Source organism: Herpailurus yagouaroundi, unplaced genomic scaffold, assembly GCF_014898765.1.
Source record: "Herpailurus yagouaroundi ecotype Mexico unplaced genomic scaffold, PumYag 140, whole genome shotgun sequence".
Taxonomy (NCBI): domain Eukaryota; kingdom Metazoa; phylum Chordata; class Mammalia; order Carnivora; family Felidae; genus Herpailurus; species Herpailurus yagouaroundi.
In genome coordinates, this window is record NW_024412395.1 from 41,488,861 (window position 1) to 41,504,832 (window position 15,972).

Genomic DNA, 15,972 nt, shown 5'->3' on the forward strand with positions numbered 1-15,972 from the left:
CAAATACTACCTACTAAGCATAAAATATTTGCAATAAATTGCAAAAAAATTACCTATTTCACAAAAAGTGTCCCTCATTAAGATGAAAAAGGTCAAATTCAAGGTACTATGTCAATTGAACATTTCAGGAGTGCCTGGGTGGCTCAACTGGTAAAGCATCTAACTCTTGATTTTGACTCAGGTCATGATCTCACAGTTCGTGGGTTTGAGCCCCACATGGGGCTCTGCACACAGAGCACGGAACCTGCTTGGGATCCTCTCTCGCTTCTCTCTGCCCCTCCCCTGCTTGCTCACTCTTCACTCAAAAAAATAATAAAATAAAATAAATTAAAAAATAGAACATTTCATTAAAAACAACCACCCAAAAAACCCCCAAAATCTGGAAAATTCTAGATTGATTTCTCCTGGAATCAATCTCCTGAAACATTCTATTTGGCTTTCTCCTTCCCCTGATCCCCAGCATGCTTTGGTCCTATCCTCCCATTTCACATGTGGTACAAAAGCACTTACACATTCTTTAAGCCAATTCTTCTCTTTTGAATTTTGGCTGTACATCTATGAACAATCTTTCTGGAAAGGAAAGGGAAAAGAAAGCTTTCACCTAACTGGCCAAAGTATTATATGCTCTCTTCCTGGACGGAATGTTTATTGTTTACACAGCCCTTCCCTTACCCTTCAACTTCCTACTTCAAATCCCTAAGGTATGATTATAGATAAGAGTTATTTTCTCAATAAGCTGCTGAAAATACTAATGACATTACACAAGAATCTAATGCTACAGTACGTAGGCCACAATGGAGAAAATCTTGAGACTTTCCAAGAGGACTCAATTGCATAACAATGCTCCATTTCTCTTAACCCCATTTAAAAGCTTCTTTAAAACGGTCTCCTCTCTTTGATATTGTTACTATCCACCTCCTAACAACACTTCCTTTAGCTCTGCAGTAACCTCTCTTTTAAAATAAAGAGTTTTGACCCACAACCTCTGTCTGTTACTGTTGCCTGGCAGACCCTATTTCTTCCACTATGCTACACTAACCCATAAAAGGAGAAACATATCATCCTGTGACTTACGGGCTGCTCCCTGATTTTTTCAGATGCTCAAGATTGGCTTTGCTGCTTCATATGTTGCCATAATGGTTTATGTCAATAGTAATCCTTTTCCCAAGGAAGTCCAGAAGTATGTTTCAATAACCATGTTATCATGGAAACCACAAAAAGATGGTTAAGCGAGGCTTCTCTCTAAACTCAGTCACTAGACAGCCTTCTATTTCCACTCATTTCCACCTCTAATTTATCTCAAAACACATCATCGTACAAGAAATACTTATGTAAAAGTTTTAAGGTTTTCTTCTGACCTGTCTCCTGCAAGCAAATATTCATCACAACATTGTAAATAAGGAAAATGAAATAAATGTCATGGTCTTAGTGCAGCACTAATGAAGTTAGGAAAAGTCTAACCACTGAAAATAAAGCGGTTTTACATTCGTGAAGTTTTTTGAATCTTTCCTTTTCATACATTAATTTTTTGGTTTTTTTTCTGAGAGAGCGAGCTCTTATAGGCACAAGCATGCGAGCAGAGAAGGGGCAGAGGGAGAGGAAGAAAATCTTAAGCAGACTCCATGCCCAGCCTGACCTGGGGCTCGATCTCATGACTTTGAGATCATGACCTGAGCCAAAATCAAGAGTCAGACACTTAACCGACTGAGCCACCCAGGTGTCCCAATCATACTCTCTATTTTTAATGGTATTTCTATTAGTGTAATTCAGTACTGATGTAATTACAAGTAGGGGTTATAAATTTCTTTTTGTCCTTATGGATATTCCTATTATTGGCAGTTCAGACAGTTCCATCTTCTTTATTCATCCACAGTAACTACAAGAGGTAAAAGTGTTTTTTGAGTCAGTCATCAAATCCCCTTGGAAAGCTAGTTCTTCACCAGTAAATGGAGAAAAGAGAAAAACAGATGCCCTCTCTTGCTCAATGTTCTTAGCAAGTATAATCATGCATTATGTTTCAAAACAAAAACAAAAACCACTTATAAAGCAGCGGAAAAGAACGAAGGAGAAAGGAATGGTTCTGATTAGTCTCACAAGAAACACAATATTTCAATAACTCTGATCAGAAAGGACAGTTTTGTCAATTTTAAACTGGTTTCCACAAACAACAAGCCTATCATTGAAAGGGATGATTTGAAACTGATTAACCCATCTTCTCCAGAAAAAGCAGAGCAGTCATTTTTGAAAGCAATGGAGGAAAAGGATTCCAAAACATTTTCTTTTCTTCAGGATAACCTCAAGAAGGTTGCCCAACTACTCCAGACACCTAATAGACCTAGCTTTAATTTATTTGTTCTATGTGGGGCTCATAATGCCCTTCTTTTATTGCATGCTTTCTTCCTAATCCCTAAATATTCAGTTTACTCATTTTTCTAGGTCAAATTCAATGCTACCTAACCAAAGAATCTTTTCTAATGATTCCAACCAGAAGTCATGTCACCCCTATTCTAAGCTTTCACAAACTGTCATCCATAGCTTTTTAAGAATACTGAATACAGCATTCAGTATAAACTTGATGAATGAAGGTAGTTCTCCCCTCTTTCCCCCTATTATTAGTACTAGAACAATAAAAGTGTATCAAATACCTGACTCCCCTGTGGTTGTCATTACTGAGTCAACTCATTTTTCAAGGAATGGCTACATTTTCTACTGTTTTGTTGAGTTATTAATATTTTAAAAATTCACTCCATTTCCTCATCTTTCTTTTTATCTAAATATAATCATCTGTTGCAATGAGAGCCAAAAAACGTAGACAAATAAAATCCCAAACATTCATTTTGGTGAAAATGTAAGAACTTCCTTCCTTCTGATTTATCAAGAAGTGGGAGAGGAAGGGAAAGAAAACTTATTTGAATTTTACTTCCTTTTATTTCCTCAGCTTATTCTGTGATGAGATTCCAAACAGGAAAATAACTGAACAGACAACAGTCAAAAGACACAACAGACAGCAGTCAAAAGGCACACACACAAAAAGATGATGTATAATAATTCATGAAATGATCAATGTAACCTCAAATGATGGCAAATTAACTGCGTATATAAAGTTATTATCCGATGCAACTCAAAACTAAAACATAACACATCGTCCTTTAATAACCTCTGAATTTATTATTTAGAAAAAAGTACAGCCTACTATCTGTTAGATTAAATTTGGCCATATATTCTGTTATATTGCCAACACATCCAGCCATTTGTGAAACCAAGAAAGAGTAAAATGCACTCTTAGGAGTGGTACTCAACCTTGAAGTGCTGAAAGCTACTTCATCATCTAGCATGGGGACAAACACATGCATGCACATGTGAACATAACACTATGTTGTGTAGAAGGCTCAATATAATCACCATCCTTGTAAATCACTCAGGTATCCACTTATTTTAACATACACAAATCAAGGCAGAGCTCCCTATGATTCCTACAAGGAGAGCGGAAATCACATTTAACACCTCTCCTCCCACTCTTCTCATTGAAAACTTGGGATTCACAGGTTTTTCCTCTCCTTTCAGTCACTACCAGGCAGCACAACCTGCGGGAAACTATTACAGGTGGACTAGTTTATACATATCATTTAAATACTGTAGGAGTGCAGCTGTGCTTAATATTCCAGAAGTGAGCCAAAAAGCAGAAAAGACTCATTAGATTTCTTCTAAAAAAAAGATTAAAGTAACTTCCTGGTTATAGGATTAGCATTACTCTAATCAAAGCATAATGTCTTGCTGATCTTCCTATCTTGTCTTACACCACTCATAAACTAAAAGTATTGTCACTTTTCTATGTATTATGTGAAATTGTTTTACAGGCTAATTAAGCACAATCTATTGCTTGTGTTGTTACCTAAATCTACATATAACTAGCAAAATATAATTAACAACATTTTCAAATCAGAGATAATTCAGTTACTCATCTATGAACAAAAATTATAAAACATATTTTCCAAAAATTACAATGGTGGTGTAATCTAGCTTTGTTTCCTTTCTGGCCAAGATGAGATATATGATGGGTAATATATTATTGACCTTTTACACTTGGTTCTTTCAAAGCTTCTTCATTTTATTCAGCATTTAGTTTAAATTAAATATTTAAAATTGAAGCTGTTCTATGTTGCAGACATAGCTAAAATGAAGAGCTTCTGTAGCAGCAGTGACCAGATTTTAAATGCAGGTAGATCAATAAAAAAAAAAAAAAAAAAAAAAAAAAAAAAAAAAATCACCAAGCACAGGCTCCATGTGTGAGTGGAATGGTTTATAATAGCTTGCAAATGACTATGTGCTTGCTGTAACCAGCTGTTCTTAAATTATGAATATGCAACCAATTCATGTTAAAGCCAAATCCCTGCACTATTTCTACAGAGAAATCCCAGTAGTTTTGCTTGTTCTACATGTTAGCTCTGTTAAGGATACAAATAGCAGTAAGCTTCCGAACAAATAGGACCAAACTATTGGCATTTCATGCACTGGGTCCATTATCACAGCAGGGGATGTCAATCATTGGTACATTCCTATAACAGCTCAGGCAATATGACAATGATCTCGTAGGAAAAAAAATCAAAATCTCTGCAGCATACTCAAAGTCCTTCTGACAACCTAATGCTTTCTTACTTCAGCCAATCAGAATGTCAGACCTGACCTACTAGAAGACTTGCATCAAGCTTGAAACATTTAAAAACATCAATCATAAAAACAAAGACAGGACATTGAATTATACAGTATTAACCTCCAGGGTTTGCATACAAAGACCTTAGATTTATTTATGTCCCAGTGAGTTAAGAGCTTCAGTACACCGTTCTTTACACCAAACTGACTGCCAATTTGATGAACCTCTCTGCCCTCAGCAGGAGTGCACCGTCTTTGATTAATGAGTGCATGCTTGTGGAAAAGTGTTAAGAGGAGAAAACAGAGGAAAAACACACAATTATGTCTACACATAGCTGAAGTACCAATGCAATAATTATCTTCAAAACAAATACTCCTTTTTCCTTACATACACATGCACACATGTGCACACACAAAATTAGTAAAGGTTCTTATCTGTATTACTTTCATTGTTATATCTAACATTTTTTTGAATGAAAGACATTCAAAAACCAAAGTACAAGTCAAATTTCATAGATTATAAAAACAACTATGTTAAAAGCATTAATGTAAAAAGATAGAAAACACCCTATCTTATATAGTAAATTTCTAGATATGTGGGATAAAAACTTTATTTTCACCTCATACTCTGATAAAAGCCTATTCATTTAAAAAACTCCATGTTTAATCTACAAATATCAAGACCATTAAATATTTTACACCTCAAACTGTATTATGAATTGCCACAATTTACATAACATTCAAAATAGATTTAAAAGTCATATAAATTGTTTTGGTTTTCTTTCAGCAAAGATATTGCCAATATTTTATAATTTCATATGTAATTATAAATTATACTCATTGCCCGTAACTTCAAAGCTAATATGGTCAACAGAAAAACTCATGAATGAAAGTTTAAATTTTTTATGATTCTTCTGTTTAGAATTGCCCTCTACCCAATGTAGGAAAATTCCTGCTTAAACAATGGAATGCTGATTTGCACTACACTATAATTAAGACTACATTACCTGTAAAAATGAGTTAAGCATTGAGATTCCTTTTTTAAAAAGTTGACATTTAATATCTTTACCTTAATCCAGTTTATATGAGTATCTGCCTTGACACAAACATCTTATGAGTAAGTGTATTTCTTAAAAACTGAATCACAGGCTAAGGTTAACAGAATACTTTACTTTTTAAGGAATTGTAAAGCTATTACATAAAAAGAGTTGAGAAAGCATATTACCTGAAAGAAATCTTAGTAATGTGTGATCTATTTAAAAGGAAAACATCTCTATAAACTTATAATTTCAGGAAATCATAATTCTGGTATCACTCAGCATGTACTAAAAGTGCTTACAATTTGTTTATATTGTATAGGAAATCCTTCTAATGCTATTTAACTTAGCAAATCATATATTCGCATCATCAATTTCACATTTTAATATTTTTAAAGGCATCCTATTTTAAATGTTATGAATTTTATGTTCTTTGAAAAACTGTTTTAAAGATTTAAAAATTAAAAATGAATAAATACTGGAACTACAAAAGATCTCCTGACATAGTGAATAAAGTATATTATATCCTTAAACTTATTATCCTAAAGATTTTTTACACAATTTTTCAAAAAATGTTTTCTTTTTTAGAATAATCACTTTATTCTTCCTCTTTTCTATCTCTTCTCCCACTAAATAAATAAATAAACAAATAAACAAATAAATACATAAGTAGAAAACACTTAGGCACCAATCGGATGATTTGACACCATTTAGTACCATAGTCTGATAGTTGAAACTATCAATAAAAGTTATTAGTACAATAAAAATATAATTCCCATTTTAAAATCATTAAATGATCACCAATTATTTATTATCTTCACCTTCTTATACAGAAAATTAACCATAAAACTGCCTTTTCCTCAGCAATTCTTTTCTGATTACCTTCTGCAACAAAAGTTTAAAGAAATATTTAATCAAACAAGTCAGTATTTATTAAATAAAGTACAATCTTTTAAAACCTTGTGGTATGAAATACTTAATTTTATATAATCAAAAACCTCTTAAAATACCTAACTAGGTAATTTAATTAATCCCTCAGGATATCAAGTATATTAAAAATCATTAAGATGATATAATCCCAACTAGGGATCAAAATCACATTATTTTGTTCGTGCTAAATCACTTCTTTTAGTAGTCCTAGCTAGGAGTAGGTCCGAAACTCAGAAATTACAACTTAAAATCTTTTTCTTTGAGAAATCTTTAAACCAAAAGTATTCAAGTTTAACACATTCTTTCACTAATTCAAGGAGGTAAGACAGAAAACAGAAACTTTCATGCAACTGTGATATCCTACATCTTGTATAGTAACACAAAAGTAGCAACAAAGACATTAACAATTGCAGTTCAAGCTGGGAGTGACTGTTCTGTTTCAATTCAATGACACCACTAATGGCTTCTTAGCAGCTCCATGAAATCAACCAGCTGTCAAGTTGATGCATCAGAAGGAACAGTTATGCACTCCCATAAGAAAAAGCAACACATCAGGATGTTTGGCAAAACATCTGCTCCTTTACACTGCAGTTCTATAATAAACATGCAAACAAAGAAATGAGAGAAAGGGCAACAGAATTAAAATTCCAAGGTTTCCATTACAGTCTTAAACGCATTTAAAATAAATGACATAAAAATAAAAACAAATTTCTGCCAACTTGAATACTTTTATTTTAAATCTTGAAAAATGCTAAATGTAATTACTCAGATTCTTCTGGAAAGGCAAAAACTACAGAAAAATCATTTCATTTTAAAAATTGAGAGTAAACTTGTTCACCAAGAAAAATCATTATCATAATGTTATGTGCAAAACTCAAAAAAATGATACCAAAATATATCCTTCATTCAATTAGTACTTAATAAATTATGTCAAATGCGTTTCCAAGACTGAATACTCTAAAAAATATTTTAAATAGTGTTTGAAAAAGTAAATGCCACTACAGTTCAGCAATAGCTTAACATATAAAACCAGTAAAGATACTATTCTCTGAATTTTAAAATATGTACCTACTCCTACTTTTCTCCAAACCATTATATGAAGACAACAAACAATATTAAGTCCTGATAAATAACTTTCTTTTAAACGCATACAATTTGATCACTCCCCCCCTCCCAAAAGACTCTTCTTGTTTGCCATTACAGGCTGAAAATAATTTTGATTACAGCCATTCATTTCAAACACTTGTAAAATTTTACTTTTTTCTATCTGAAACTTATAAGTGCCTCAATGTTGTCTAAATTATTGATTATGCAGCACAGTGACAATATGTACAATGTTTACAATAGGTGTGAGACATCAAATGTACTTAACTACCATTTTCTTAAACTACTTATCCTCTGTTGCTTGCCATTTATAATCTGCCAAATCTTCTAGTCCTTTGTTGCATGTATAATTTAAAACCATCTGTTCTATGTGCTTTTAACTATTTAAACATTTTTCACCTACCTACAACTCACATAAATGGCAGACATTCAATTCAGTCAGGCTTTCTATATAGCGTTTTACATAAAGCAAATTCCAAGATAAATAGCATAGCAAACAACACCAAAGAAGACTGCTACAGAGATAAAAACATACTACTACATACAATGTAAGTTCTTATGTGTTAGACAAACCTTTTCAGAATTGTTTCTATTACTTTTTTTTTTTTTAGTTAATTGTAGTCAGTGTTTTTTCCCAACCGAGAAGACAAAGAGAATGCAAATTAAATAGACAGTTTCATGTCCTTGTTAGAAGAGAAGTAAATATGCTGACTGAAAATGACTACAGGAGACAGAATTCCACTTTCCCATTCAATTTACAGTGCTTTTATTTATATACCAGTCAGTGTAGCATTAAGTTTGGTCATGTGACCCACCGAACTTCTGTGAGGTGAAAAACTACGTTAGACAAGCAAATTAAAACAACACTATTTTTATTGTTTATTTTTTCATAATGGCTGACAAGGAGCTTACAGCTTGAGGTTATAAAATATATTTTAAAATAAATTTTGTCTTTTAAATACTAACTACATTTTTACCAATCGTTTGATTTAATATCTGCTAAATTTTAAAAGTATCCAGTATCTCCAGGTATTTTCATAGTTGTTTTTGCAAAATGCAAGGAAATATGTAAAAAATAATTTAATTACAAAAGGAGATCTAGGTAATCTAAAGTCATTATACGTAAAATGTTAACCAAGCTGATTAAAGAAAAATCCACAGAAGAGTGGAGTAAATGAGAAAGGGAATATGCTGATTAAAAATAACATTTGAAACCTTTAAAGAATAAAAAAAAAAAAAAAACCAACACGTAGACAAAAGCTAGGTGAGTATCAACGACACTATAAAAGTTTATACTATTTTTTTTTTTACACATTTTCCACCTGTTACCAAAACAAAACGTATAGACGCTGAGGGTTCATTTTGAGAGCAGAATCCAAAAATAAGCAGCACAACTTCTCTAACCAGTAAGTTATACGGTCCTTTAAAGCAGGGAAAAAATTAAGCGAAAAATTGACTCTTGGGAAAATTTCTCGATAAAGTTTACATGACGTCACTGGGCCCCCTGAACATTCCCTAAACTTTGAGTCTTTTCCACACACACTTTTTTTTTTTGCCTTTCTACGCCTTCTTTCCCTTTCTCAAAAATAAAAAAGGGGAGACTTGGGAATAAAAATTGCCCAAGATGGCGAAACGCTTGTTGTTTAGAGGGCAGGGGAAAAAATGGAGGATATTGTAATATACACAAAGGGATAAATTTCAACAACTCGGCCAAGGACTGCAGCTGCTTCTCTCTTTATAAGGAAGCAACACACAAAAGATAAATACAGAGGGAGAGAAAAGAAGAGAAAAAATCTCCCAAATAGCAGGGCCAGCTCTTACTCTGCAAACACTTCCTTCCTTTCCCAAGTCCCAATTCTGGGGTTCATGGAACTACTTTAAGGGGAGGGTTGACGCGAAAGAGAAAGGGGGGAGGGGAGCGACAAGAAGATTAAAAGAGCGAGGAAGAGTTGAGGGCTGGCGGCTGTTCTCGGGGAGAACTGCTAGGAGACAGACATTACTGTAGGAAAAGCTGTGCTCCTCTAACCTCTGTGTACAGACGTACATCTTCCCAAGTATCCAGATCCTTTCCCAGTCCCACCTGCCCCCATAACACGCCCCGCGCCCTCAGCCCATTTTCTGAAAACTCTGGAGCTCCAAGCTACCCAGAGAGAGCTAAAGAGGCCCGAACTGGGGAGTGGGGGGGTGCAGCTCATCAGTCCTAAAGGGAAGAGGGGGCGGAGGCAAAAAGGGGCAGCAGTAGGCGGACTGGGGTCGGGGGGGGGTATCTTGAAACTACCCCGACAGGGATTGGGGGAGCAGCGTATATTCCCTCGTAGGAACGGCGATCGCAACAGTGCCAGAGGTTATCGTTTGAGAAGCAAAAGTGTTGGCGGCCCCCAGAGCTCTGGAAGCCGAGAGGAGGAGGAGGCGCGCAGCCCCGGCGGCCAGGCTGGGCGGCCGGCACAAAGGAAGCGGACTCGCGGCGGCGGCGGCCCGCGGCCCTGCTGCACCGAAGTCCCGCACCGGCAGCCAGGAATAAAGTTTACATCCTCCGGAGACCGCACCCCCCACCTCCCACCCAGGACCGCGTCCTCCTCCCCCAAACTCCGCTCGGGACCCCGAGCACCGCCCCAGCCTTCCAGCCAGCACAACAAAGAGACACACCGACCGGCGAGGGTAAACAGCCGCTGAGGGCGAGCAGGGCGGGCAGGGCGAGCGCCGCGAGACCAGCAACTCCGGAGTCCCCGCTCGCAGGAGCGTAGTTTCTCCTGTTCTGCTGCAGCCGGCTCGGTAACATTTGCAATTTTCGACTTCACCCGCACCCCTCACACCCGAACATTTTGAACTCACCTTTACTTTCGAACTGAGAGTTGCGGTGGGTGGGATTTTTGTCTTCCCCAGATGGTTGAAGGTTACGATTTTTGTTTTTGGAAACCCTACCACCTCCTTATCTCGATTATTATTTTTGCAAGAAAAGTATAAAGAGTTGGAGTGGAGGTGAGATTTGTGATCGGGAAAGCCCTTGACTCCCTCCTTCTCCGCCTTCCGCCTCTCTCTGATTAGTTCCTATCCAGCAGCAGATTGAAGCAGGAGATGATTCTTCTCAAGGTTTGTTCAGCAGCTTCACTTCTAGGCGAAGGCTTCATGAACCAAGTGACGTCAACCAACAAGGCTTCTCTCTCTCTCCTCTCTCTAACAATGAAAGTTGCTGTTAACAAGGGAAAAAAGAGAGAGAATTGTTTATACCATTTCAGTTCCAATAATAAATGACCTATCAGCTCCTAAAGGAGCCAAGGGAGGGAGGGGGGTTGCTTCTTTCTCCAAGAATACTATAGCTTCGAGTTTGCAACCGTTCCTTGTCCCAGGAAAAAAGTTAAGAAACTATTTTTTTTTTTTTTTTTGCTTTCAAAAGTAGGGCAGAAAATAGGATTGAAAACCTAATTTAAAAAAACGTAAACTGGAAAATAGGGAGCATAAATTAATCATTCTCACCTAACTTTTTTTCTCGTAAACTCATAATTCGGTTGAAGTCTGTAAACCAACTAAATTAATATGCCAAGAATTCATGGATGTTTGGAACTCAAAAAGCAGGACGCAAGATGGTCCGGGATAAAACGCTATTGCCCAAACACGGGCAAATTAAACTAGCTGTAGTGTTGGTGCACTGAAATAAATTTAAATAAAACGTTAAAACAGTAAGTCGTTTTAAAGTTATAAATTAAAACTGTAAAGGGTAATCTCAATTGTAGTTTTTCCCTCCAATTTCTGAGGTCAAAAAAGTGGAGGGGGAGGGAACTAATTGTAGGAATTGAGCATTTTTTGAAGAATCAAGTTAAGACTGGTAGCTCATTGCTCCATTTTTAAACTACACAGGAGGTATGCTTTTTGTCTACCCCCCAATCTCCTCCCAACTTTCTGTTTACCCTTCCATTTCTCCCTCACCCCCCAATTCCAACATCCTGAAACCAATAAAGTTGAAATAAAGGTGAAGCACACCCTATTCCCTCCCACCACCCCATAGCTTCCTAAAAATGATTCTTAAAAAGCCTTAACTTTGGCTAATGTTTTATTACACAGGAAGATATATAATTTTTTTTTCCCACTGAGGTAGTGTTTTTTCCCCACAACGCATTAAAATCTCAAAGTTCATATAATAAAAAATTTCATGAGTTAATTTTCAGGATGAAGAGCAAGTGAAAGGCAAGCTACGGAAGAATAATTTGACCATATATGTATATTTTGTACATACATTTGTGGATAAATGTATCTTAAAAGATGCTATTGTTTTATGTTTCCTCTTCAGCCACTGGCTGTGATTTTAATTGTGCTGGAGGATCTTCATTAGTATTAACACATGGGGAGATTTCACAAAGCTGCTTCATTAGGGGGGAAAAAAAAGCTTGGCAGACTAGGTCTTTTTGCATGCACTGAGAATGTCAGCCTTACCTCGGTCATTTGTAACATAATAAGTGCAAGTACAATGATTGCAATGCAGGAGCACTGGGGGAAGGGCAGAAATACTGCCTGTCTAATAGGGATATCTGAAAAAAAGGCTGCTCATTACACAGTAAAATGTATGCTAAAAATTAGTGAAGATGATGTCTCAGGAGACTGATGCTAAATAAATTAATGTGCTGATATGTTTTTAATTATTATTTTTGTAGTAGTTTATTTCGTTCTCAGGATTCACATTGAGCAGCAAAGCTGCGCTAGCACTTATTGATTTTTTTTCCCTGCCACATTCCCGGAATACAGATTTTAATCATTTCACTACACCACACTCAGTAATTTCATTAAAAACTGGAACCTTCCATCCCCAGAAAAGCATTTAATTTCAATGACATACAATTTCTCTCTTAGCAGAAAACTGTCTCTACAGTAAAAGCTGGCCTAAGGTTCAAATGCATAATTTAATCCTGAGTTTTCCATGCTCTGCATTCCTTTGAAGCTATAATTTGAGTAACTACCTAATAACTGTAATAAGGACAATAATTTCCTTATAATATATTATTAACTCATATTTAATTAACTCAGAGGCCAAGCTCTGTACATGTATGACTGGGTCAAGAGTTCTACAATCTCAAAATTTACCAATAATGTTCCAGAAGAAAAATATAGATTAAAATACAAGTATGAATGCTAGCATTTAGATATTCCAGCCAAATTAATATGCAAAAAAGTTCATGAATTTTAAATAATAGTGGTCATTACTCAAATAAACAGTATTTTAAAACATGTGGAAGGAAACCAGGCAACTCACTAATTCTATATATAAAGAATTATAATATTGATATTTCAAAACAATCCATTTCTGACAGTTTAATCACTAGATTTACTATTGAGAAAGTATTCAATTTTGAAAACTTTTTTTTAAAAGGGCTATATTTAAGTTGCCTCAATTTTCATACAGAATTCTCTTAAACATTTCTCTTAAAGTTAAATGGCACACTTGAGTAATTTGGATAACAAAGGTTATTTAAATACTTCAAAAACAATATACAGCAAAGTAGGTTTCAATTTTAGGTTACAGTAATATTCTGAAATGATAGTGGGTTGAAAATGGCACATTGGTTTTCCAAACAATAAGTTTTATACGGATATGTAATTTATATTGCCTGCTTTTAGAGAAGAAACCTGTGGGAAAAACATTTGATATAATTCACTTATTACTTTGAATATATATCTAATCAACAGAAAAGACTGATACATCTCTAATAAAAATGATTAACATATAAAAATCAAAACTCATATTAAAAATTCCTATCATTCCTCTGGGTGATTTTAAAACCATAATCCAAAAAAAAAGTTTTAAGACTATGTATATATAATCTCAAGTTGCCATCACATACAACACAAAGCTTTTCCTTGGTTGAATGATGGAAGTAACTTACACAAAATAAGACTAAGTGTTGTCAAAATGTTAGAAAAAAGGATAAAAGTAGTGATAATACAGAACTTGGTTTTACTGCCTACAAAATATTTTAAAACTGTATATTTTATATTTTATTATCAAAACTATATATATTTATTATATAATTTGGAAAATATTTTTGCAATGCTCTGAGTTGAAATGCAATTAAATGTAAATCAATAATTAACAAAACAGTGGATAAACGAAAAACTCAGATTAACATCTAAAATTCATAAGATGAATTTCTACATTTCAATAAAAAAAGCTTCAATTTATATGTTTAAGTATATATTTAAAATAATTTGGTGCTTTTGGGGAGTTCAAATATATTATCTAATTTATACATTTAAAACTGGTTTTTTAAAAAACAGCATACTAGAAATTTAAAATTGGATTATGCCAGTATTTGATACCCTCTTACTATGAAGTTGTGCTTATTTTTAATGATTCCTTCCTTTTTTTATGTTATCACATTTGATTGTTTCAGAGATTACAACACAGTCACAGAGTTGGGGGGTGGGGAGATAATTACTATAGTTATAAAATAATTTGGCTCCAGTAGCACTTAGTTCTTTGCCTAAGATCATCATCTAAATTAGTACTTCATCTTCAGAATTCTAAAATAAATTGAAAACACATCTTTTCTAATATTACTGATAACTATTTCTGAAATTCTATCTATGATACATACCTAACCCATGCTACCACTATATGCCACCACTAGATGTAAATTTTGCACTTTCTTCTGTAAAGTAGCATCTATTTTTAGGATCAAAATAGAACTTCTTAAATAGGTAGATATAGAGATAAAGATGGTTAGGTATCAAATTTATTACTATGGTTGTAATACATGGATTTTCAAAGAGTAAGGAATTGACATGTACAGAGAACAAAGTCTATAAAGGCTGACTACAAAAAGCCAAACGAATGAGAGATCTCAATAGTGGAACAAGCTGGCCACTGTCATGTCTTGTTTCAGTTTCAATCAGTACAAACTAATGAAGAGTTATTTGTTTTCATTCATTGAACAAACATTTGAGTGCTTGCTATATGCTATGTGCTCTGCTACAGGCTGGAAAAACATGAAAAGCTCATATTCTGGTTGATGTTGAAAGTGTGAAATTCCTGGGAGATTAGAGACTCACATAAATCATATTATAAAGATACAAATAATGAAGTTTTGTTAGAATAAAGAGGATGGGGCAACTAATTCTGACTGTGAGTTTAAAAAAGAGCTTTATCAAAGGGATGCCATTTGAACTGCATCTCAAAAACTGACAGCTTACCAGCTATTCGAGAAGGGGCAGATCCTAAGTAAAAGAAACCATAAGTTTCAATACAAAGAGCTACTAAGTCTGGTGCCCATCCACTAGTGAGAATACCAGTGCAACAGGAATTTCAGTGTGAGGTGTATCAGGGATGAAGTAGGAAAAGGAGGGTAGGATCTGAGAGTGAAAGGCCTGATACATACCATGGTAAGATGGCTGAATTTATTCTGAGTGCCAACAAAGGTGAGCAAAGGAGTGACATGATCAACCTTGTTTTCAGGGAGCAGCAACTGTCTAGGTGCATTGTCTAGTGCAAATGATAGACTGTAGTATGAAGTGTTTAACGGTCCATGAGAAAGACGGTAAAAGACAGTGGCATTAGGGATTCAAAGTCAGATATTTTTGAGGTAAAATGTGGATTTGGTGACCAACTGAAAACACACAGAGTTAAGGGAGAGGAAGGACTGAAGGAAGACTAGTGAGATTTCTGGCTTAAAAAACCGGATAAATGTTAGAGTCATTTGTAAGGCCATTTTTAATGGAATTATCAGAATCCATTGCAAAGGTTTTTTTGTTGTTGTTTTTTCAATGTACATACCCAGGAACAATATCAAGAGATTCAGTAAGTCTAGGGTGGAAACCAAGTATTTCTTTTCCTTTTTAAAAGAACTCTGACAGTGTTTCAGATAAACACTCCTAATTAAGAACAGTATTATAAAATTGATTATAAAATTCAGTTGGAAGAAAAAAAAAGCCCTGAAAAAGAAGAGCATTGAAAGTGTGTGTGGAGGTCCCACATCGGATACTAAAATATGCTATATATATGGCCTTTATAATTTACATTTGGCCTTGGCACCTGAGAAAAAGACCAATGAAACGTAATAGAAAAGTGAGAAATTGACCCAGGTGCATATGGAAATTTAACATAGATAAAAGCTGAATCTCAAAGCAGTGAGGAAGAAATGGACTTCTTAATAAGTGGTATTGGGATATCTGGGTAGTCATAAGAGATGAATTGGGATCTGTTCTAAAAATGAATTTTAAAAAGAACAGATACTTAAATATAAAAATTTGAACCACATCAGTACTA

The 15,972-nt window shown here is 34.8% G+C and overlaps 1 protein-coding gene across 3 annotated transcripts in view; it reads right to left on the minus strand.

The window, feature by feature from the left end:
• Window positions 1-15,972, minus strand: part of BAZ2B (bromodomain adjacent to zinc finger domain 2B) — a 438,023-nt gene that overhangs the window by 315,622 nt on the left and 106,429 nt on the right. For all 3 annotated transcript variants that reach the window (XM_040476372.1, XM_040476370.1, XM_040476371.1), the window contains exon 3: window positions 10,554-10,911. The gene's annotated coding sequence lies outside the window, so the exon portion shown is untranslated. The remainder of the gene's footprint in view (window positions 1-10,553; window positions 10,912-15,972) is intronic.